This window comes from Acipenser ruthenus, chromosome 10 (assembly GCF_902713425.1).
Source record: "Acipenser ruthenus chromosome 10, fAciRut3.2 maternal haplotype, whole genome shotgun sequence".
Taxonomy (NCBI): domain Eukaryota; kingdom Metazoa; phylum Chordata; class Actinopteri; order Acipenseriformes; family Acipenseridae; genus Acipenser; species Acipenser ruthenus.
This window is the reverse complement of record NC_081198.1, coordinates 21,019,322-21,040,198: the sequence shown is the minus strand read 5'-3', so window position 1 is coordinate 21,040,198 and position 20,877 is coordinate 21,019,322. Positions and strand designations below refer to the sequence as shown.

Sequence of the window (20,877 nt, the reverse complement as noted above, 5' to 3'; positions counted from 1 at the left end):
AAGTGGTGAGCAGCAGGGGGGAGGGGTGAGGGACAGTGGAGAGGGTGAGTGGAAGAGACAGGCAGAGTGGGGAGGAGAGCAGAGGGGCGGTGAGGGGGAGGAGATAGATCGGGGGGAAGAACAGAAGGAGCAGCAGGGATCTTCATTGGCAGAAGATCTGGAGGTTACGGAGTCTGAAGAGGACAGCGAAGGGTTCGGAGAAAGGTCAAATAAGAGTGGGGGGGAGGCAGGTTCTTCAGATATCCAGGAAGAGGGCCCTATCCCGTGTGGTCAGATGCCTCAAAAAAGACATGGAGGGGGGGGTGTAGAGGGTAGAACAGGAGGGGAGTCTAGTGAAGAGGAGATGGAGGAGGAGGAGGAGGAGGTGCAGGAAGAGGAGGGAGGGAACATAGATGGGCAGAAAATGGAGCAGGAGAAAGCTTCAGGGAAAAGGAAGTTGGAGAAAGGGGAAGAGGTGAAAAGTGGTATGAAAGTGGGGAAAAAGGGGAAAAAGGAAAAAAAGGAGGACAGTATGCAAGCTGGGCAGGAGACCCCGGTTTCTCCTGGCTCCGACTCCTCGGTAGTGAGTGACAGGTCGTATGGTGGGAGGGGAATAGACCATGGGGGCACTTCCTTTTTGGATGATGGTAATGTGCAGCGGCTCTCAGATAGCATGGGGATAGAACCATCTAAAATTTTATGAATATGTCTTTACACATTTTGCTGATCTCGATGGCGCTGATAATAGCAACGGTGAATGTGAGGAGTGTGGTGAGCAAGGTCAGGTGCAAGGCTGTTTTAGAGTATCTAGAAGGTATTGATGCAGATGTGTTCTTTTTACAAGAGTGTGGGATTGGGTTTAAGAAAGAATATAGAGAGTTGGAAAGCATGTGGGTGAAAGGTGAATCAGTGTGGTCGGGGACAGATGAAAATAAGAATGCGGGAGTGGCAATATTGTTTAAAAATAATAAGTGTATAATTAAAGAGAAAAGTGTGTTGCAGGATGGAAGGGTTGTTATGGTGAGAGTGGTATGTAATAAGCAAGAGATTAAGCTGGTGAATGTGTATGCACCTGTGGAGAAACACCAGAGGCTTGAATTGTTGGGACTGGTAAGGATGGAGCTTAGTTCATCCATGCCGGTAGTGATGGGAGGGGACTGGAATTGTGTGAGGAGTGGGGGTGACAAGAAGGATGGGAAGGAAAATTTTAAATTGGATAAAACATCTGTGTTATTGAACAAAATAATTAAAGACTTTAAGTTGATAGATTGTTATAAAATGATACATCCTGAGGGGGGCTTTACCTGGAGCAACTCTCAGGGGACAAGTAAGTCCAGGATCGATATGATCTTTATTTCTGAGGGGGTGAAATGTCAAGATTGTAAACTGGAGCCTATGTTCTTCTCTGATCATGTGATGGTGAGGGCAACATTGGATCTGGGAGGGGTGAGTGAAAAGGGAAAAGGAGTGTGGAAATTAAATGTTAAATTATTAGAGGATAGTAAAATAAGAGAGAAATATGTAGAGAAGTATAAAGGGTGGAGGTCTCTACAGGTTTTGTTTGGGAAAAAGAGTGAGTGGTGGGATTTTGTTAAAAGGAGAACCAAATTGTTTTTTATAAATGAAGGCAGGGATAAAGTACGCAAAGCAAAAGAAAAATGTAAATGGCTGGAAAAGAAGCTTCAGAGATTGTTTTTGCAGGAGAGGGCAGGATTTGAAGTCTCTGAAGAGATAAAGGGGGTGAAGGAGAGAATAAAACATTTCATGTATAAAAAAAGTGAGACAGTGATGCTGCAAAGCAAGATAGAGAGGATTGAGAAAGAAGAGACCTGTTCGAGGTTCTTTTTTAAGAAAGTATTTGACAGAAAACAGGTGATGGAGGGGTTAAAAGGGGAGGATGGTGTGGTGAGGAATGGAAATAAAGGCATGTGTGAGGTGGCGGAAAGTTTTTATGAGAATTTGTATGATGAAAAGAGGGTGGTGGAGAGGAATTGTAAAGAAATGATTGAAGGCATTAATGTATTTTTAAGTAATGAACAGAAGGTGGGGTTGGAAAAGAGCTTTTCTCTGGAAGAGCTGGATAGAGCTTTGAAAGCAAGCAAAATGGGGAAAACGCCTGGGGAGGATGGCTTACCCACTGAATATTATAAGTGTTTTTGGAATGTTTTAAAATATGATTTGTTGAGTGTTTTTATAGAAAGTTCTAATGCTGGGGAAATGGCCACTTCTTTTAAGAGGAGCGTCATCACTTTGCTTTATAAGAAGGGAGACCGGGAAGATTTGAAGAACTGGCGTCCGATCAGCCTCCTCAACACAGACTATAAGTTGCTGGCAAAGATCCTGACTGGAAGGATGGGGCAGGTGATCGACACAGTCATCCATCAGGACCAGGTATGTGCAGTCCCAGGTAGGAGGATAATGGACAGCTTGATACTCGTGAGAGACTCTATCTGTTATGCCAGGGAGAGGGAGTTCCCGTTTAGTATCCTGAATTTGGATTTAGAGAAGGCATATGATAGAATAGCGCACAAGTACATGTTTGGTGTACTGTTGAAAATGGGGTTTCCAATCAGGTTCGTTAATTGGATTAAGGTCTTGTATGAAGACATCCAAAGTGTTATTTTGGTAAATGGGAGCACGTCTAAACCAGTTAAAATCCGAAGCGGAGTGCGCCAAGGCTGTCCACTGTCTCCTTTGCTGTTTATATGTTGTATCGAACCTTTAGCCATTGCCATTAGGGCGAATAAACAGACCTGTGGAGTGTTCGTACCTGGGAGTGGGGGAGAACAAGTGAAATGTATTTTGTACATGGATGACGTGTCGATTATTTGCCGAGATGAGTTTTCAATGGAGAAAACGGTGGGAATGGTCGAGGGGTTCTGCAAGGCGTCAGGATCCAAGGTCAACATGGGAAAAAGCGAGTGTATGCTGTATGGGAAGTGGGCCAGAGTTCCCAGCATAGGGTTGTGTTTAAAGAATGATTTTATTCAGATTTTAGGGGTAAAATTCTATAAACATGGGTCTGGAGTGCAGAATTGGGACAGCGTCACTGCCAAGGTTGCACAAAAGCTGGGGCTGTGGAGCCTCAGAGAACTCACTTTTGAAGGCAAGTGTTTAATTTTAAAATCTGTTATTTTACCTGTCTTGGTTTACCTGTCTGCAGTGTTCCCTCCAACCAGGAATGTCCTGTGTGCCCTGACACGCAGTGTGATGCGCTTCTTCTGGGGGAGGAAGAATGAGATGTTAAAGAGGGAGGTGGTATACAAGGCAGCAAAAAATGGAGGAAAGGGGGTTCCTGACCTCACGAAGATCTTGCTTTTACATTTTGTAATTGTCCATGTGAGGTTGTGTCTCTATGGGTCAAACAAAACTGCACATTTTGTAAAATATTTCTTAGGAGCGATTCTAAGAGGTTTTAAAATGTTTTGTCCTGTTTTAACTGTGCCAACATCATGGGAAGCTCCTTTTTTGTATAATAAAATTAAACTGTTTTTAAAGAAAGAGGAACTTTTTGTTTTAGATAAAGAGGTATGGCAGGACCCCCGTAAAGTGCGGAAATTTGTGCAAGACAGAGAGAAAATGTGTAATGTCTCTTTTTTAACCCACAGGTTGTGGAGGGGATTTGGCTGGAAGTAGCTCACCCGAGACTCATGAACCGGCACAAGGACTTGGCATGGCAGACGGTACACGAGATCCTCCCAGTACGGGCGACTATGTATCACAGGAACCTCGGGAAGTCCCCTAGATGTCCTTTTAAGGATTGTGGGGCAGAAGAAACCGCAGCGCATCTGTTCTGGGGATGTGGACAAGCCAAAAAAGTTTGGCGGGAGGCCGAAGACACCCTGAGTGGGTTTCTAAACAACAGAAACATTTTAAAAGCAATGGTGCTGCACGGGGTTAAGCCTGGGTTTGTAGTGAAAGAAAAATGGACATGCTTGTGGGTTTTACTGAACTGTTTTAAAGAAGCCATGTGGAAGGCAAGAAATCTTTTCGTTTTTAAAGGAAAGCTGCTGACCTCGGGGGAGGTGAAGATTTTGGCTTGTCAGAGGCTCAGAGAATATCAGATGCAGGATGCGCTGCGGGAAGGAGAAGAGATCGCCCGGGAGAGATGGAGCACTTGTTGGGCTGTGCCTGCCACTTGGACTCGTGCCGGTTCATGGTCTTATGATAGGGGGTGAAGCGGGTTGTTTTTTGACGCATAAACTGTCTTGTTCAAATGGAAGTTGTTTTAATCTGATTGTCCTTTCAGACCTTGTTTTTATTGGAAAGTTTTTATGACGTGGCTGTAATATGATATTGTTTTTTTCATGTGTATTGTATTGAGTTTTTTGATTATATGTTTATGATTTTTGTCCACGGAAAATAAATAAAAACTTAAAAAAAAAAAAAAAAAAAAAAATATGTTCTTATCAGTTTAATATCTGATACGTCCCCTATCAGGGGACCATATATTAAATTGATTTTTGGAATCAGGAGATGGAACAGGGGCTTGCTCCGTCCACTCCACGCATCGGCCCGGTATTGCAGTACCTCCGGGAACGGTGCACACCTTTCTCTAACGTTGGTCAAAGTCAGATCTGGATCTCTCCTGTGAGCATTTTGTCTATCCCTGCTGGAGGGAGAGTGCCAGTGTTGATGCAAGTTTTCCCGCCGTTTTACTTCTTTTTTTTTTCTTTCTCTCTTTCTTTCTTTCTCTCTTTCTTTCTCTCTTTCTCTCTTTCTTTCTCTCTTTCTTTCTTGCTGTCTTTCTTTCTTTTATTCACATGTGGTGATGATGTAGACAGCAGCAGGTTGTTTCCTGGGAGCATGCAGCTAACCAGACAAGTGTGGTGGAACATGTCCCTATGCCAGTTCCTTCTTAGCCAGCCAGCCAGCCAGCCAGCGAGGCACAGTTGTAGTTACCCAAGGCACCTTGCACAGCATAGCAGCTTGGCATGACTATTTGTAAGACGCACTCCGCCAGTTTATGTTTTGTTTTTGGTGTTATGTGTGTGTTTTTGCTTTGTTTTGTTCCCTCCTGCTTAAATTGCACATTTCCCCTCTGGAAGCAGCAGCCCGTTTTTTGGGGGTCTGCTTGTGCTTGGAATTTTGCACCCACCTTTGAATCCCCCTGTGCCGTCCGGGCTGGGGGGCCCCGGGCAAGGGCCAAGTCGCCATCGCTTCTCGGCCTCTTGGCTAAGATCGTTTTCATGTGGCATGACCGCAGAGAGTGATACGAGAGAGTGATACGAGGAGGAGAGGATGGACAAGACATCTGCTAATCGGTCGGCTTCGAGGGCTGGACTACGGAACACAGTTCGGTTGAGATGGAGAGGAGATATGGGAGTGGATTTCCCAGGAAGAATTGAATTTGTGGAGAAGATTTTGATGGCGAGCCTTGGATTCGAAGCTATGGATTTCTTTTGTATCCAGATGAATTCAGCGGCAAGGTTCGTAGATGTTACTTTTCACTCTGAAGATCTTTTTATGACATTTTGGGATAGATACAAAGTGTACTCAATGAAAGCTCCTGTGAAGGATTATGCTGCTGAATCATTATGGAATCGCAATTTCAGAGTTATAACAGTCCACATGTTTAATCCTTATGCATCTGACTGGGATATTGAATCTTTTCTGGGGAAATACTGTGATGTACTAGTGAGTGCAGTTTATCAGAGAGATCTATTGGGAATCTGGAATGGCAAGAGACAATTCAAAGTGCTATTAAGGCAAGACGCCAAGGGTTTCGATGGGTATAGGCACCCTCCGGCAAACTTTTCTATTGGGCCCAACAGAGGCTACTTGTTTTATTCTGGCCAACCGCTATACTGCCGAAAATGCATGTCCTTTGGTCACACAGAAATGCATTGTAATCAAATTCGTTGTAGGAACTGCGAGGAGTTGGGACATGAAACAAAGGACTGTCCGTTTGTTAAAAAATGTAATATTTGTGGATCTGATGAGCATCTCTTTAGACAATGCCCACAGAAGAAAAGGTCCTTTGCAGAGGTGATTAGAGAGGACCAAGAAAAGGAACCAGAAAATGAGCAGCAAGATGGGGGAGAGCTAAGGGGTGGTCCCGCTGATGTAAGCGAAGCACAGGAGGAAAATGTGGCTGTGGATAAGGTGATTTCAAGTGGCAGTGGGGTTCAGTCAGAGTTAAGCAGAGTGCCTGGCCAAGAGGAAGCTCGGCAAACTTTTCAAGAGGCTGAGCGGGAGGAGATTGAGGCGAGTAGGGAAATGTTAGAGGAAAAGATGGAGCTGAACCAAGAAACAAGCAAGGAGGAGGGCTGGATGGATGTGGACAAGAAAAGTGGGAAAAGGAAAAAAAATTCTGGGAATGAGAGGAAGGCAGCTGAACAAAAGCTAGCAAAAGGAAAGAAAGCAAAGGAAGGGGAGGGGATAGAGCATGGAAACAGGTTTGATGGCTTACATAATCTGCCAGATTCAGATACAGAACTGAGGAGTAAATCAACAGAGAGTGGGACTGAGTTAGGTTCTGAACTGAGAAGCTTTTTGTTGTCACCAGCGAGCCCATGTCGGTCGGATTTAGGATTACAAAGCAGTGATTTTAATGTTGAGGAATTTCTGGACAATGCTCAACTCCAACAATTTAATGAGACTACATTGGCTGTACCTATTTTACCTGCAATACAAGAGGAAGGAGTAGGACCTACAAGCCAAGCTTAAATAAAGGGTTTATTTTTAATAATATAAATTATAAATGGCTTCAATTAATTTAATTTCAGTTAATGTTAGGGGCTTGAGGAATAATCAGAAAAGAGCATCTGTGTTAAATTCTTTCAAGTATATTAAGTTTTCAGTTTGTTTTTTGCAAGAAGTACATTTAAAAGATGAAGGGGACATAAAGGGGTTTTCAAGGGAATGGGATCAGGGGGAATCGAGATGGAGTGTGGGGGGTGTGCACTCATCAGGGGTGGGGATTTTGTTTAAGGATAGAGGGTTAGAAGTGAAGGATTCTTTTTCTATGGTGCCAGGGAGGGTACTAGTAGCAGATGTGGATGGGAGGGGACAAAAGTTAAGATTAATTAATGTATATGCTCCTCCAACAAGGAAAGAGCGAAAAGAATTATTTTGGGGTTTGGGGGATGTATTAATGACAAATAGGCATGTAATAGTGGGGGGAGACTTTAATGTCTGTTTAGATGCAGTTCAATCAGAAGATTTTAGTTGCAAGGATTTACGGTTGATTTTGTCTAATTTTAATTTAATAGATTCTTTTAAAAAGTTAAATAAAGGAAAGCCAGGATTTACCTGGAGAAATTCTAGGGGTGCAAAGAGTAGAATTGATTATTTCTTTGTGACCAATGATTTGACTTTAGAACATTTTTCTGTTTTGCCTGTTTGGTTTTCAGATCATGATATGATTTCTTTAGGGGTAATATTAAACGGGCCAGTATTTGGTGTCGGGTATTGGAAATTGAATTGCAAAATTTTAGAAGAGAAAAAGTTTAGGGAACAATTTATTTTATATTTTAATGAGTGGGTGGAATTGAAACCTTATTACAAATCCTGGATTGATTGGTGGGAGGATGTGAAGCGAAAAGTTAAGGTGTTTGCGCAGGGATATTGTAAATCAAAAGCATTTGAGGAAAGGAAAGATATATTGGGTTTACAAAAGAGGTTGGAGGAGATGCGGGTGAAGGATAATAATGGTGGGAATATGGATTGGGAGCAGTATAGTTTGTGTAAGGAGAGGTTAAAGGCGATTTATAGTAACAGAGCTGCTAAATTCATGTTTAGAAGCCAACTAGTCTTTTATGAGACTAATGAAAAATGTTGTCATCAGTTTTTCAAGCCTATGAGGGAGAAACAAAAGAAAAGAATGATTGAGGGATTAAGAGATAAAGATGGAAGGGAGGTATCGGATAATGAGTCTATGGTAGATAGTGCAAGTTATTTTTATGAGGAGTTGTTTTCAGAAAGGAAAATAGATGATAAAGCAGGAGATACATTTTTAAATAATTTGGGATCTAGAGTGCCAGAAGAGAGTAAAATTGAATTGGAGAAGGTTATTGAGTTGAGCGAGTTAACAGCAGCTGTAAATGAGATGAAAAACAATAAAGTGCCGGGGGCAGATGGACTGCTAAGGGAGTTTTATTGGGCTTTCTGGGACATTATTGGTCCAGTGTTTAAAGAGGTAATAAAGGAAGTGTTTGACAGAGGAGAATTGTCAAAATCAATGAAGGAAGGGATTATTTCTTTATTATATAAAAAGGGGGACATTAAGGATTTGAAAAACTGGAGGCCTGTGACCTTATTAAATGTGGATTATAAAATTTTAGCAAAGACAGTAACTAATAGGTTAAGGGGGGTGATGGGTTTCATTGTACATAAAGACCAGACATGTGGGGTAGTGGGAAGATCAGCGCAATGGAATTTGCAATTGACTAGAGATGTAATTTGGTGGGTACAGGACAGGAATATTCCATTAATTTTAGTGAGCCTTGATCAAGAAAAGGCATTTGATAGGGTCAACCACCAGTTTTTATTTAGAATTTTGGAGAGGTTAGGTTTTGGGTGTCATTTAATCAAATGTTTAGGAATAATGTATAAAGATGTAGTGAGTAGAGTCAATGTGAATGGGCACTTGGGGAAGCTAATTAAACAAAGGTCGGGGGTGAGACAGGGGTGTCCGCTATCCCCCTTACTTTATGTATTGTTCATGGAACCTTACGCTGCAGCACTGAGGGCAGATAAGGGGGTGAAGGGGTTAATTATTCCAGGGAGTGGGGGTGTGGAATTAAAAATTGCACAGTATGCAGATGACACAAGTTTATATTTAGAGTCTGATAATGATATAAGGAGAGCATTTCAGTTAATGGACTTGTTTTCTTTAGCATCGGGTTCAAAGTTAAACTTGAGTAAAACAAATGTCATGTTCTTGGGAGCTTGGGAAAACAGGAAGGAAACACCTTTGGGGTTGAACATAGTTTCAGATGGGATTAAAATATTAGGGGTTAATTTCTATCAAAGGGGTAGTGATTTAAAGAATTGGGCAGACAAAATTGTTAAAATGAATAAAAAGTTAAATATGTGGAAAGCAAGGAAACTGACCTATATGGGGAAGGTGTTGGTTCTAAAAACAGACGTGTTACCTTCTCTGTTGTACCTAGCGTATGTATATCCGTTGCCTCCAAGATATAGGAGAAGTGTTATTCGTATGATTTTTGAGTTTATGTGGGGAGGGAAATATGAGTACATCAAGAGAGGGGAGATGTATAAGGCTGTGGAGAAAGGAGGGAGGGATGTTCCTCACATTCCTGTGAAATTAGATTGTTTATTTGTGGCAAATTTATGTAAAGCTTTGCAGGGTGAATTTAAACATAATTTTCAGTTTTTTGTTAGATTGTGGTTTTCATTTACAATGAGACATTTTGTTAAAATAAATAACATGGGACCAAGAGCGGAGCAATTACCAGGACATTATCAACATGCGGTGAAGTGGCTGAAGCAGAATCCAGTCTGTAAAGAGGTAGAGATCCGCACAGAGCATAAAGAACTGTATAAAGAATCGGTGAAAGTATTTTATAATAAAGAATACAGTTCAGTGGCCCCTGAGACTTGGGGAAATATTCAGCCAAAGGGGCTAGATAATAACCTAAAAGATTTAAATTGGATGATGCTTCATAAAAGGATGGCTGTAAGGGAGGTGTTATTCAGACATAAACTGACCAGAAATGCTTTTTGTCCTAGGGGAACATGTTTTGTGGAAGAAACACAGGAACATGTGTTTTGGGAATGTCCATTTGCAGCAACAGTATGGAATAAAACTAGAGTGATCATAGACAAGGTGGTACCAGGAACAAAGCTGTCATACGATGTAATATTGAAAGGGTTTGTAAAGAGTGCCACAAAAACAAAACAACAATGGCTGTTATGGTTAATTCTCAGTTTAATTAAGTTTGAATTATGGGAATGTAGAAATAAACTGATTAAAAATAACATAGAGATAAAAGGGGAGGTAATAATTGAAAGAGTGTGTAGTTACATAAGGGGTAGAGTTAAAAGGGATGTGTTGAAATGGGGGTATAATTCAGCAAGAGAAAGGTGGAAGGGTTTGTTTATATTGTAATTATTGATGTATGTGACTATATATTTGGAAAATTGTTTGTATAATAAATTTGTGGAATTTTTCTAATAAAAAAAAAAAAAAAAAAAACTGTTCTTATCAGTTTAATATCTGATACGTCCCCTATCAGGGGACCATATATTAAATTGATTTTTGGAATCGGGAGATGGAACAGGGGTTTGCTCCGTCCACTCCACGCATCGGCCCGGTATTGCAGTACCTCCGGGAACGGTGCACACCTTTCTCTAACGTTGGTCAAAGTCAGATCTGGATCTCTCCTGTGAGCATTTTGTCTACCCCTGCTGGAGGGAGAGTGCCAGTGTTGATGCAAGTTTACCCGCCGTTTTACTTCTTTTTTTTTTCTTTCTCTCTTTCTTTCTTTCTCTCTTTCTCTCTTTCTTTCTCTCTTTCTTTCTTGCTGTCTTTCTTTCTTTTATTCACATGTGGTGATGATGTAGACAGCAGCAGGTTGTTTCCTGGGAGCATGCAGCTAACCAGACAAGTGTGGTGGAACATGTCCCTATGCCAGGACCTTCTTAGCAAGCCAGCCAGCCAGCGAGGCACAGTTGTAGTTACCCAAGGCACCTTGCACAGCATAGCAGCTTGGCATGACTATTTGTAAGACGCACTCCGCCAGTTTATGTTTTGTTTTTGGTGTTATGTGTGTGTTTTTGCTTTGTTTTGTTTTCTCCTGCTTAAATTGCACATTTCCCCTCTGGAAGCAGCAGCCCGTTTTTTGGGGGTCTGCTTGTGCTTGACATTTTGCACCCACCTTTGAATCCCCCTGTGCCATCCGGGCTGGGGGGCCCCGGGCAAGGGCCAAGTCGCCATCGCTTCTCGGCCTTTTGGCTAAGATCAAGTGTAGTATCTGTTCTTATCAGTTTAATATAGTTTGATACTAAGGCTTAGAGGGTAGTGGCATTGCCCGCTCCCTCCGAGGGTCTGTGAGAGGTTTGTTCGGGTGAGGAGGAACAGAATTTTTTTTTATTTTTTGACTGGCTTTCTTCAGCTCGGCAACTTGTTGGAAGACTAATGCTCAGTCTGGTTTTGGCTTGCCCAATCCAGGCCGAGGGTCTTTCAAGATTTTGTTGACTGTTGAGAGCAGTTTTTTCTTTTTCAGGCGGTTCCAGTTTTTTTTTTCTTTTTCAGGCTTTTCCAGACGTTCCTGGAGTTAGAGAGAAGGAGGACCTACCATCCAGACGACCTTTGAGGACCCTTTGATGACCTAGACGACCTCATCCCCAGCCCTTGATTGTAATCGAGATCCAGACCGAGAGAGCAGCAGGCGCCCAGCAGAGGGCGCCATCTGGGAGGAGCAGAGGGCGGCCCCGGACCCCGAGGAGGCGTCACAGCCACGATTCTTTCTACGTGGTCTCGGTGCCAAGCAGCGCCCCCTACTCCGCCAGGGAAGGACACCGTTCACCTGGGGAGGGGGTCCCTCTTGCGAGGCGACCATCTCCTCAGGGACTAAAGTAATAGTTCCTTCAACTGCCCAGATTTGCTGCTTACGTTGTTTCTTTTCCGTAGAGAGAGACAACCCGGACGTCCAGAGGCTTCTCCCACCCCAATCGGAGGAGCCAGCTGAAGGATGGCGTTCCGGCCAACCCAGGAGACTAGGAGGCACAATGCGGTGCGCTTCACAAGGACCCAGCAAGAGGAAACGGAACCAGGACTGACGAGACTGGAGTTCAGCCGGACCATTCTTCAGAGGGGTATGGGTTTTTCCCCTTCTGACTTGAATTGTTTGGTGAAATTGCCAGGGCTTAAGGAAGTGTTTGAGGTCAGTTTTAGGAACCCCCAAAAGTTACAAGAAATGTGGTCCTTTTGGGGGGAGAATAAATATCTCGCTCCATACAAAGAATTTTGTGTGGATGCACTGACAGACAGAGAAATGAAAGTTGTTACTGTCCAATTTTTCAATGAGGCTGTTAGCGACTATGATATTACAACATGGCTTAACCGCTATGGGAGGGTGTCATCAGAAGGGAGGAAAATTACAGATGAAGATGGGGTTTGGACAGGAGCCAGAAAGTGGCTGGTACGCCTTAATGTTGATCCATCGGGCATTGGAGGCGTCCGCCACATTCCAAACTCCATAGTGTTAGGGCCCAACAGAGGGCTGGTATTCTATAATGGGATGCCAAAACTCTGCAGGAAATGTGGGGAATTAGGACACCTGGCGGCCGCGTGTACTGTAGTCAAGTGCAGGAACTGCGGCGCCCCCCACGAGACCAGCCACTGCAGAGAAGAGAGGCAGTGCAATTTGTGTGGAAAGAAGGGGCACCTGTTTAAGGACTGCCCCTCTTCCTATGCCAACATGGCCAGAGCCAGCAAGGCAAACACAAACAAGCCTAGGCCTGAGCAGGAAGAGGGAGCAAGTAACAAAGATCAGTCCACATCACCACCAACAGTATCCAAGACCCAGACTCCAGCACCACCATCATCACCAGCACCCCCCTCACCCCCCCGCCCCCGAGACATGTCCCGTTTTACGAGGACCCCTTCCCCCAGCCCAGAGAGAGAGTACAACAGCTACTCCACTAGCTCCTCCAGTAGCTCCTCTGATGCAGAACACGAGGCAGGGAGGGAGCCCGGACCCAGCAGCGGCCCCCCCCTGAGTAGGGCCCTCTCAGCGCCAGCACTCCCCCTCGGCTCTCGTTATGACGCCATAAGGATTGAGTCCGTGGGGGAGGAAAGCGAAAGCGACAGTGAAAGTGAGAGTGAGAAGGAGGGGAAGGGAGTGAAGAACCAGCAGAGGGTGGGGAAAAGAAAGGGTAGAGACGAGGGGGGGAAAAGAAAGAAGATCAGGATCAAAGACAGCAAGTTGCAGGTGGCCCCCATAGATCCAAAACCAGCTAATGTCCACACAAAGTCCCCAGTCTTGCCCTCGCAGGCAGAGACGGAGGCGAGTGGGACGGCTACACTGCCGCCTAGTGGGCAGGTAGCAGCCAGCCAGGGCATCCCCAGCCAGCCTTCCCAGTCGTTGGCACAAACCCTAGCACACCTCGCAGAAGAGGTGTTCACTAATGCACCGAGGGAGAGGTCGGGGTCAACACCTTCCCTGACCAGCAGTACCTCGGTAGCAATGACCCTCTTCAAGCGAAGGGCCTCCCTTCAAAGCATCCTTGACCCCCTCCCTTGTATGGGCAAAACCAGGGGCCCCCTAGAAGTCCTCCTAGATACAGCACTGGAGGACATGGGAATACCCCTGGACGCGGTAAGCCAGAAGTCTGCTAACAGCTCCAATTCAACAGACGGTAACAGCCAAAGAATGCTGTCTGTCATAACCCCCCCCAGGACAAAGCTGACCCACACGTTCCGAGGGGCCCTGAGCAAGTTCCACCAGACTTACCTTGTGGGGAGTTGAATAGCCCCAACAACTCCACGTACTGTGCATATAAAGACGGTGCCTTCTTGGACGAGGCAGCAGTGAGTACCTTCTCAGGGGTGATGGGAGTTGCAAATAAGCCCAAGCCCCCTCGAAGCAAGCGTAGAGCTAAGAGTAGGAAGAGTGTCCCGACCTCCCAATCATAGTCGCTATGGGGTGGACGCAGCGACTCCTTTTCTTGTTAGCTACCCTGATGGCCCTGATATGTGTGTCTGTTAATGTCAGGAGCATCAGGGAGACACAAAAAAGATTTGATGTACTAAACTATCTAGCTAACTTGAAAGCAGATCTCATCTTTCTGCAGGAGTGTGGTATTTCGTCGAGCCCTGATTATAGGGACCTGAAGGAGAGTTGGACCCTGGGGGACTCCTTCTGGTCGGGCTCCAACATAGCCAGAGCCGACGGAGTAGGTATCCTGTTTAAAAACCCATTTATTACCTCCCGCAGCAGCAGGGAGGTAGAACCTGGTAGAATTCTGAGCGTGGATGTGACATACAACAACACTCCCCTCAGACTGGTCAATGTCTACGCACCCACTAACCAAAACGAAAGAGTTCAATTTTTTCCACAGCTGCGTCCACTCCTGCTGGGGAACGTACCCGTCATCGTGTCAGGTGACTTCAATTGTGCTCTGAGGGACGTAGACCGGAGCAGGCCACGCAACGACCGCTCTAGTAGAGTTTTGTCCTCCGTAATATCTGATTTCTCCCTGTGTGATGCAGGTAAGGACCTGGTGCCTCCCTTTACCTGGGTGAGCTCATCTGGGACCTCCTTCTCCCGTATAGATCTCGTCCTGCATACCAGCTCCCTTACGAAGACGGCAGTAGACACCCAGGCCGTCTTCTTCTCTGACCATAGGCTCCTGCAGGTAACATTGCAGGTCCCTCAGACCTCCCAGATGGGGTCAGGGGTCTGGAAATTAAACACCTCCTTACTCGATGACCCCTCCATAGCTGCAGCCTATAAGAGCAGGCTTGTTGAGTGGACCACTTTGCGTGACCTATTCAACTCCCCTATAGAGTGGTGGGAGATGGTCAAAATGAGAACTAAGGGTTATTTCATAGCAGCAGGCAAGAGGAAAGCAAAAGAAAGGAGGGCCAAATATAAATACCTGAATGCTGCCCTCCAGCGTCTGAGCCTGCTTCAGCTTCGGGGGTTCCCTGTAAGCGACGAGATAGCCCAGACCAAGCTAGATCTTTCAGTGCTTTGTAGGGAGGAACAACGAAAGGTCATGCACAATGCAAAAGTGCAAAAAATGGAGGAAGACGAAAAGTGTACTCGCTTCTTCTTCCAGAAAACGAGGGAGAAGCGGCACTTGATGTCCTCCATGCTCGACAGCAGGGGGAGGATAGTAGAGGATAGTGAGGGAGTGAAAAAAGTGGTAGAGAACTTCTATAGGGACCTGTATAACATCAAAGCTACAGATGACACCCTGATAGAGTGGTTCCTGAGCCAGTTGGAGCCTGACTCAGTGCGGGACGAGGAGGAGGAGGAGAAGGACCCAGAACTCACGCTGGAGGAGCTCACCCAGGCGGTTAAGACCATGAACACCGGTAAGACGCCAGGTCCAGATGGCATCCCGGGTGAGTATTACCATCTTTTTTGGGACACGCTAAAAGTCCATTTAGCGGAGGTCTACAGAGCGGTCTACAGGGAGAAGCGGTTGGGCCCTTCTATGCGGGAGAGTGTAATTACTCTCCTTCATAAGAAAGGGGAAGTTAAAGATCTACGGAATTGGCGCCCAATCAGCCTCCTTTGCGTGGATTACAAGATACTAGCCAAAGCTCTGATGCTCCGGCTACAAGTACACCTCCCTTTGGTCATTGGCCCCGACCAGGCTTGTGGCGTCCCAGGGAGGTCCATCACGGATATTTTAATGTTAACAAGGGACATTCTGGCTTATTCTAGAGAACGGAACCATCCCCTCTGCCTGTTCAACCTTGACCAGGAGAAGGCGTTCGATAGGGTAAGCCATGAATATATGTACAAAGTGATGGACCAGATGAAATTCGCTCCTGGACTTAGGGAGTGGGTTAAAACCATATATACAAACATTAGTACCCGAGTCTTGGTGAACAGGCACCTGACTGGTAAAATATCTATCCAGTCAGGGGTCAGACAGGGTTGCCCACTATCCCCACTGCTATATGTCGTGTGCATTGAACCCCTCCTGCAGGCAATTCGTAGGGATACCAATATAACTGGTTTCCAGCTGCCTGGATCCAACGGGGTCCAGGTCAAAACAACAGCATATATGGACGATGTGTCACTCATTTGCACCAACACATCGTCGGTACCTCGGATTAGTAATATCCTTGAGAAGTACTGCACGGCGACCGGGGCAGTGATTAATAAGTCCAAGAGCGAAGTCTACGTGTCTAAAAATTGGCAGGTAGATAGGGAACTGTCGGACATGTACCCTGTCAAAAAGGACAAAATCAAGATTCTGGGCCTCATTTTCGAGAACAATAGCTCGGGGGCCCAGAGCTGGACGGCGGCCATTAACCAGGTCCGTAAAAAGATTGGCGGATGGAGCACAAGATCCTTAACAATGACGGGTAGAGTATTAATAACCAAGTCTATACTGTTCCCCATCCTCTCTTATGTAGGAAAAATCTTTCCCCCAGACAGGACCACCAAAAAAGTGGTGGACCGCATTATCCACCGCTTTATCTGGGGCAGCAAGATGGAGAGGGTAAAGCGAGCCACCCTGAGTAAAGCCGACAAGAAGGGAGGTAAGGGGGTCCCGGACGTTGTGCAGCTCACCCGAGTGCAGGGGCTCACGCAAACTATCAAGAACATCCAGGCCCTGGACAGGAAGGTATGTTACATGAATCGTTTCTATTTTGCCACCTGTCTCAGGGCCTTGGGCCTCTGCACTATTGATAACACCGTGCCGTACTCCTGGGACCCCCCATTGTATTATAGAACCTTAAGGGACACTATATATAAATTGGGCTTAGATAAAGCAAAATTGGCCTCCTGGGAATACAAGGCTGTAACTAAATATCTTGCCGGTTCCCAGGAAATTGAAAAAGTAGCTACTTTCTCCCTCACCCAAAGCCAAAAAATCTGGGAGAATGTGTCTCACAGCTGCCTCAGTAATGTCCAGAAGGATATAGCATGGAACACCGTCCACAGTGCACTCCCCACTCGAGCGTTCATGTTCAGGAGGGGACTAGCCCAAGTAGAAACATGCCCCTATGCAAAGTGCCGCAAGAGAGAAACACCAGCCCATATCTTCTGGGAGTGTGATGTGGCTGGCAGTGTCTGGCTCTCTGTCTCTGTCTTCCTAAACAGGTTTGCTGACACGGCCAAGATGACCGCTGAGACTGTGCTCTATGGGCCTGCGGGAGGAATCGCTACCAGCACAGCTAAGTGCGTTTGGCGTGTCATCAATGTTGTCAAGCAGATCCTGTGGGAAGGCCGTAACGTCTGTGTCTATCACAAGCAGGAGCTAGACACTATCACCACGACCAGAAGGGCACAAACTCTTATCAAGGACTTTGTAATTCTGGACATCCGGACCCTCGGGAAGGACAAGGCCTGCGCAGAGTGGAGGATCGCCGGACTTCAGGACGTGAAGATGGAATAAAGGAAAAAACTGGAACCGCTAGCTCCTAGGAGCGGGACTACGGGGCACCGCTAAGCCTTTTATTTATTTTGTCATGCCAGCATTCCGCCCTTTTTAGCTGGCATGACCGTTTTTGAACGGTGCCCTGGTTTTATGTAGTCTTTTTGTTTCAGTTTTATGGTCTTTTATTTGATTTATTTTGAATGTTTTATTTGATTTTGTTTTGTTTTGTTTTATGTATCTTTAAGATTTTTAATGTAAACTATTAAAAGTTACATTTTAAGTGTTTTAAAATTTTAGAATTTTAACTCACTGTTCCACACACTGTCCCTTTTCCCCTGTCCCTGTTTTAGTAATATAGTTTTATGTTCACTTTTGAACTTTTAGAGAGCACTCCCCGGCCCTCACAAGCACTGGTTTTTTATAGATGGTTCTTTTTTTCCAGTCACTTTTAAAACAGCACAGGTTTTTTTCATGTTGATTTTAATCTGTGTCTGTTTTAACCATGTACAAAGCACAATTGTCTTGGTGTTTTTAAATGTATTTTAAATGCTTTTAAAACAAAATGTATGTCTGTATGCATGAATGTCATCTTTAAAAGAAATGTAAAATGAATGAAAAAACGAATGGGTGTAAATGTAAAAAAATGTAAAATCTCAATAAAAGAGTATTAATATCTGATACGTCCCCTATCAGGGGACCATATATTAAATTGATTTTTGGAATCGGGAGATGGAACAGGGGCTTGCTCCGTCCACTCCACGCATCGGCCCGGTATTGCAGTACCTCCGGGAACAGTGCACACCTTTCTCTAACGTTGGTCAAAGTCAGATCTGGATCTCTCCTGTGAGCATTTTGTCTACCCCTGCTGGAGGGAGAGTGCCAGTGTTGATGCAAGTTTTCCCGCCGTTTTACTTCTTTTTTTTTCTTTCTCTCTTTCTTTCTTTCTCTCTTTCTTTCTCTCTTTCTCTCTTTCTTTCTCTCTTTCTTTCTTGCTGTCTTTCTTTTATTCACATGTGGTGATGATGTAGACAGCAGCAGTTTGTTTCCTGGGAGCATGCAGCTAACCAGACAAGTGTGGTGGAACATGTCCCTATGCCAGTTCCTTCTTAGCCAGCCAGCCAGCCAGCGAGGCACAGTTGTAGTTACCCAAGGCACCTTGCACAGCATAGCAGCTTGGCATGACTATTTGTAAGACGCACTCCGCCAGTTTATGTTTTGTTTTTGGTGTTATGTGTGTGTTTTTGCTTTGTTTTGTTCCCTCCTGCTTAAATTGCACATTTCCCCTCTGGAAGCAGCAGCCCGTTTTTTGGGGGTCTGCTTGTGCTTGGAATTTTGCACCCACCTTTGAATCCCCCTGTGCCGTCCGGGCTGGGGGGCCCCGGGCAAGGGCCAAGTCGCCATCGCTTCTCGGCCTTTTGGCTAAGATCAAGTGTAGTATCTGTTCTTATCAGTTTAATATCTGATACGTCCCCTATCAGGGGACCATATATTAAATTGATTTTTGGAATCGGGAGATGGAACAGGGGCTTGCTCCGTCCACTCCACGCATCGGCCCGGTATTGCAGTACCTCCGGGAACGGTGCACACCTTTCTCTAACGTTGGTCAAAGTCAGATCTGGATCTCTCCTGTGAGCATTTTGTCTACCCCTGCTGGAGGGAGAGTGCCAGTGTTGATGCAAGTTTTCCCGCCGTTTTACTTCTTTTTTTTTCTTTCTCTCTTTCTTTCTTTCTCTCTTTCTCTCTTTCTTTCTCTCTTTCTTTCTTGCTGTCTTTCTTTCTTTTATTCACATGTGGTGATGATGTAGACAGCAGCAGGTTGTTTCCTGGGAGCATGCAGCTAACCAGACAAGTGTGGTGGAACATGTCCCTATGCCAGGACCTTCTTAGCAAGCCAGCCAGCCAGCGAGGCACAGTTGTAGTTACCCAAGGCACCTTGCACAGCATAGCAGCTTGGCATGACTATTTGTAAGACGCACTCCGCCAGTTTATGTTTTGTTTTTGGTGTTATGTGTGTGTTTTTGCTTTGTTTTGTTCCCTCCTGCTTAAATTGCACATTTCCCCTCTGGAAGCAGCAGCCCGTTTTTTGGGGGTCTGCTTGTGCTTGGAATTTTGCACCCACCTTTGAATCCCCCTGTGCCGTCCGGGCTGGGGGGCCCCGGGCAAGGGCCAAGTCGCCATCGCTTCTCGGCCTTTTGGCTAAGATCAAGTGTAGTATCTGTTCTTATCAGTTTAATATCTGATACGTCCCCTATCAGGGGACCATATATTAAATTGATTTTTGGAATCGGGAGATGGAACAGGGGCTTGCTCCGTCCACTCCACGCATCGGCCCGGTATTGCAGTACCTCCGGGAACGGTGCACACCTTTCTCTAACGTTGGTCAAAGTCAGATCTGGATCTCTCCTGTGAGCATTTTGTCTACCCCTGCTGGAGGGAGAGTGCCAGTGTTGATGCAAGTTTTCCCGCCGTTTTACTTCTTTTTTTTTTTCTTTCTCTCTTTCTTTCTTTCTCTCTTTCTTTCTCTCTTTCTTTCTCTCTTTCTCCCTTTCTTTCTCTCTTTCTTTCTTGCTGTCTTTCTTTCTTTTATTCACATGTGGTGATGATGTAGACAGCAGCAGGTTGTTTCCTGGGAGCATGCAGCTAACCAGACAAGTGTGGTGGAACATGTCCCTATGCCAGGACCTTCTTAGCAAGCCAGCCAGCCAGCGAGGCACAGTTGTAGTTACCCAAGGCACCTTGCACAGCATAGCAGCTTGGCATGACTATTTGTAAGACGCACTCCGCCAGTTTATGTTTTGTTTTTGGTGTTATGTGTGTGTTTTTGCTTTGTTTTGTTTTCTCCTGCTTAAATTGCACATTTCCCCTCTGGAAGCAGCAGCCCGTTTTTTGGGGGTCTGCTTGTGCTTGGAATTTTGCACCCACCTTTGAATCCCCCTGTGCCGTCCGGGCTGGGGGGCCCCGGGCAAGGGCCAAGTCGCCATCGCTTCTCGGCCTTTTGGCTAAGATCAAGTGTAGTATCTGTTCTTATCAGTTTAATATCTGATACGTCCCCTATCAGGGGACCATATATTAAATTGATTTTTGGAATCGGGAGATGGAACAGGGGCTTGCTCCGTCCACTCCACGCATCGGCCCGGTATTGCAGTACCTCCGGGAACGGTGCACACCTTTCTCTAACGTTGGTCAAAGTCAGATCTGGATCTCTCCTGTGAGCATTTTGTCTACCCCTGCTGGAGGGAGAGTGCCAGTGTTGATGCAAGTTTTCCCGCCGTTTTACTTCTTTTTTTTTTTCTTTCTCTCTTTCTTTCTTTCTCTCTTTCTTTCTTTCTCTCTTTCTTTCTCTTTCTTTCTTGCTTTCTTTCTTTCTTTTATTCACATGTGGTGATGATGTAGACAGCAGCAGATTTTTTTTTCCTGGGAGCATGCAGCTAACCAGACAAGTGTGGTGGAACATGTCCCTATGCCAGGACCTTCTTAGCAAGCCAGCCAGCCAGCGAGGCACAGTTGTAGTTACCCAAGGCACCTTGCACAGCATAGCAGCTTGGCATGACTATTTGTAAGACGCACTCCGCCAGTTTATGTTTTGTTTTTGGTGTTATGTGTGTGTTTTTGCTTTGTTTTGTTTTCTCCTGCTTAAATTGCACATTTCCCCTCTGGAAGCAGCAGCCCGTTTTTTGGGGGTCTGCTTGTGCTTGGAATTTTGCACCCACCTTTGAATCCCCCTGTGCCGTCCAGGCTGGGGGGCCCTGGGCAAGGGCCTAGTTGCCATCGCTTCTCGGCCTCTTGGCTCAGATCTAAAGCAAGTGGCTTGACCGCAGCTCTGGATTGTTGAGAGTGCCGAGCTAGGGATAGAGGAGAGAC

At 45.4% G+C, this 20,877-nt stretch overlaps 4 non-coding genes and 3 pseudogenes across 4 annotated transcripts; all 7 read left to right on the top strand.

Annotated features, from left to right (window-relative positions):
• The first annotated feature begins 4,321 nt into the window (after nucleotides 1-4,321).
• Nucleotides 4,322-4,531, top strand: LOC131738512 (U2 spliceosomal RNA; annotated as a pseudogene).
• Nucleotides 4,532-10,110: 5,579 nt separating this feature from the next.
• LOC131738510 (U2 spliceosomal RNA) lies at nucleotides 10,111-10,293 on the top strand. The gene has a single exon (XR_009329999.1). It is a non-coding gene; the product is annotated as a U2 spliceosomal RNA (small nuclear RNA).
• A 587-nt stretch (nucleotides 10,294-10,880) lies between these two features.
• Nucleotides 10,881-11,127, top strand: LOC131738597 (U2 spliceosomal RNA; annotated as a pseudogene).
• A 6,539-nt stretch (nucleotides 11,128-17,666) lies between these two features.
• Nucleotides 17,667-17,821, top strand: LOC131738770 (U2 spliceosomal RNA; annotated as a pseudogene).
• A 594-nt stretch (nucleotides 17,822-18,415) lies between these two features.
• Nucleotides 18,416-18,606, top strand: LOC131738539 (U2 spliceosomal RNA). The gene has a single exon (XR_009330011.1). It is a non-coding gene; the product is annotated as a U2 spliceosomal RNA (small nuclear RNA).
• A 586-nt stretch (nucleotides 18,607-19,192) lies between these two features.
• LOC131738530 (U2 spliceosomal RNA) lies at nucleotides 19,193-19,383 on the top strand. The gene has a single exon (XR_009330007.1). It is a non-coding gene; the product is annotated as a U2 spliceosomal RNA (small nuclear RNA).
• A 612-nt stretch (nucleotides 19,384-19,995) lies between these two features.
• On the top strand, nucleotides 19,996-20,186 carry LOC131738522 (U2 spliceosomal RNA). The gene has a single exon (XR_009330005.1). It is a non-coding gene; the product is annotated as a U2 spliceosomal RNA (small nuclear RNA).
• Nucleotides 20,187-20,877: the final 691 nt, after the last annotated feature.